The sequence below is a fragment of the Meriones unguiculatus genome, chromosome 21 (genome assembly GCF_030254825.1).
Source record: "Meriones unguiculatus strain TT.TT164.6M chromosome 21, Bangor_MerUng_6.1, whole genome shotgun sequence".
In the NCBI taxonomy this organism is placed as follows: domain Eukaryota; kingdom Metazoa; phylum Chordata; class Mammalia; order Rodentia; family Muridae; genus Meriones; species Meriones unguiculatus.
The window spans coordinates 40,440,455-40,443,931 of NC_083368.1; the positions used below are offsets into that span (position 1 = coordinate 40,440,455).

Below are 3,477 nucleotides of genomic sequence, written 5' to 3' on the forward strand. Positions count from 1 at the left end.
TTTTTGCCAGCTGTTTTAGTTTTGAATTATAGTGCCATGATTGGTTTCATTTCTGCATCTCCCGTAGTAACCAATACAGTTGGGTGCAATATGAGCAATGAATGCATGGGAAAACCTCAAGACTTTAAATGCAAATGCTCCAAATTATTACCAGGAAGGGCTGCTTAGCAAGATATGCAAACTGACATCATTGTTTATTAATTCATAGTTTCTTCCTTGTAGCTTTTATTTATGTTTTCCTAGTGAATCCAAATTTATTTTAATGTCATGCCATTTGAAAAAATCTTAAGTTAGTGAGAGCCTTGGTTCCCTGGGACAGCATTCCAGGGGTACAAATTGTTTCTCCATAAGCTCCCAGCAAGGCAGCTAAGTCCATAGCTTTAGAAAGTCATTTCTCTTCATTCTACTCCTCTGGTTCTTGGTTCTTCTTTCTAAAAAGGCAAGTCCAAATATTTCAAAAAGGAAGCCAGGCATGGTGGCACATGCTTTTAATACGAAAATTCAGGTAGCAGAGGCTGGCTGCTCGCTGAGAGAACCAGGATAACATGGTCTACATAGAGAGTTCCAGAACTGTAGGAACTTTACATTGTGAGACTGTTGGTACCCGGGTTCATTCTTTTCTAAAGTTTCTGCACTTGAGGTATTCTCCACAATCCTGGAGGCCTTCTTTTCTGAGTTTTTCACTTGTAGAAGTCTAGAGAAGAGTCTTTAGCTCTGCATCTGGACCTCCACCTCAGACTTGCAGAGGACAGATTCAGAGCAACCACTCGTTATTCACATGGGGGGCCATCAGTAAAACTGTAAATTTAAGTTGGGCAGCAAATTCACCCTCCTCCTCATAGACTAAATGGTTTTAGTAACTCATATTTAGCATACTCTACCACACCCATTCAAGCCTCTTATCGTCAAATGCTCTTAGAGTTGAAAGCAAGGAATCAAAGACTTGTTCCACCTCAAAAAAAAAAAAAAAAGGAAGTTTTTTCACTTTCAGGCCTATTGTTTAGAGGGGTTTCGTGTGTAAAAAGTGGTTTTCTGTTCTACACCTTTGATATTGCCTTCTTCTTAGCTGGAGAGCACACCCACAGCATACACTTCCTGTATGTCAAATTCAGTCTTCTTGTGATATGGTCTGTAGTATTCTGGATAATGATATGTTGTAATCGGTTATTAATATGTGCTATTGTTTTATCTTCTTGTAATGCTGCTGTTAATCCTCAGCAGCTGTATAACCAAATCACCACACAGAGACTGGGTTTTTAGTTAACCTAGAACACAATGCTGGGCAATATTTACTCCCTCCTAAACCTCCAAGCCCTCAGTTTCCTAACATTTAGATTTCCCACATTATACTTGCTTTTTGTGAAATCTTAGGTCTGGTTCATGCTCCAAGTCCTCCAAGCTCTCTCCTCCAGCTCTACTCTCCTTGCTTTCCCCGCCCCTTCTCCTCCCACCCTTTCCTGTTCTCTAGCTCCTCCCCTCTTTCCTGTCCTCTGGCTCCTCCCATTGCACAATATTGTATCTAGTTGCTTTATTTGTGTCCTGTTTACACAAGAGTTGAAACAGGATGCTTATAGTGAGTATCACAATGCAATATCCAGATTGAAACCAGAGAGTTGGGAGTGGGGAAATCAGCTTTTGAATTAACAAGGGTAAGGCATATACATTTTAAAAAGAACATTATACCAACAATGATATTTATCTTTATGGATTTATTAATGCTACTTCAATTGTCATGAAAGCATACCTTCTATTGGCATTCAATTAAATGAAAAGATTAATTTACTCCATGCTTCTGTAACTTGTGTATTCTGGTGTCCAGGTTTGGTACAAAGATAATCTGCCTTAATGATATCTTCTATCTATCTTGTTACTTGTGTTTCCTAAGTTATGCCAGTTTTACAAAAGTGTGAACCACATTAGCAAAGAAGCCAGTGCAAAGACCTCAAGGTCAATTTATACCAGGTTGCCTTCCTTGAGTATATAATCCTAGTCACTCTTCCATGAGGAGAAGGGACGTATAATTATTTATTGAAATGCTGGTAAGAACTGCAATATTTTCTTCATTTACTTTTTGTTTTTGAAGATTTTCCATCTCTTCCATAGTCATGCCATCAACTTTCTCATATGGGCTCAGTACCGACCTATCAGAGCTAGAAGTTTCCAACAGAGATCAAAAAACCCAGTTGGCAATGCCACTCCTCCCTTAATCTTAGACTTATGACTAGATACTCATGTTTGCTCCTGCTGGTCATTTTCACCTGGCATCTTCTGACCACCACTACTTCAGCTTCACAATTCCTGAGCTGTAGTCTGTTTCACTTCCCAGCCACAAATTATGGCCAGAAACTTTTTGACCACAAGGAAAGTACTAGCAAGAAAGAGAGTGGGAGGACCAGTAGAGAGTTCCTTGTAGCTCTTAAAAAAAATACCACCTTTAAAAATGACCAAATCATTATGTATAATGTATGCAACAGTAGAAATATCTATCAGGTTTGGGGAAAATTTCATTGGCCTGCTTACAACTTTTTAAAATAAATACCAGGAAAGCATCAAAAGGAAGTAAAAATTGAGATTTTTTTTAAAAATTTTTCATCAATTACACTTTATTCATTCTGCATCCCCCCATAAGCCCCTCCCTCCTCCCCTCCCAATCCCACCCTCCCTCCTCCCTCTGCTTGCATGCCACTCCCCAAATCCACTGATAGGGGAGGTTCTCCTCTCCTTTCTGATCTTAGTCTATCAGTTCACATCAAAAGTGGCTGCATTGTCCTCTACTATGGCCTGGTAAGGCTGCTCCCCCCCAGGGGGAGGTGATCAAAGAGCAGGCCAATCAGATTATGTCAGAGGCAGTATCTCTTCACATTACTATGTAACCCAATTGGACTCTGAACTGCCCTGGGCTACATCTGTGCAGGGGGTCTGGGTTATCTCCATGAATAGTCCTTGGTTGGAGTATGAGTCTCTGGCAAGTTCCCTGTGTTCAAATTTTCTTGTTCTGTTGCTCTCCTTGTGGAGACCACTAATTTTCAATTCCCCACTTTTAGAGCTTAATTATAGAAGGACAGGTGTTCATACCTATCAATTTTGTCCCTTTTCTTCCTGTTTTAGTCGTTATTTCTTACTTGTTAATTTGTTGTTTTTCACTTATTATTTTTCCCACCTATTCTATTCTCACACACAAATAGTTCCTTGTTGGTATGTAGGAGTCCTAGCCAGAGAAAATCTTCATTTTTGTTAATTCTGCTACCCAGACTGTAGGTAAGAATCCACACTGTTATCTGAAAGTGTCTTAGAAAGGACACCACCTCAAGAGATGAATTTCTAATCTTCTAGATTCCTTATAGCCTCCCCATTCAGTGCTACATTTTAGACAAGCTGTGATGACTCTTCAAGCCATTAGAACTATTCAATTATACAGTTTCCAACTAATGATGTAGTGTATGGTATAATACTAAATTCTATCATTGCAGCATAGAA

General features: G+C 39.5%; 1 pseudogene; it reads right to left on the bottom strand.

Annotated features, from left to right (window-relative positions):
* Positions 1-501: 501 nt before the first annotated feature.
* LOC110541164 (proliferation-associated protein 2G4-like) lies at positions 502-2,185 on the bottom strand (annotated as a pseudogene).
* Positions 2,186-3,477: the final 1,292 nt, after the last annotated feature.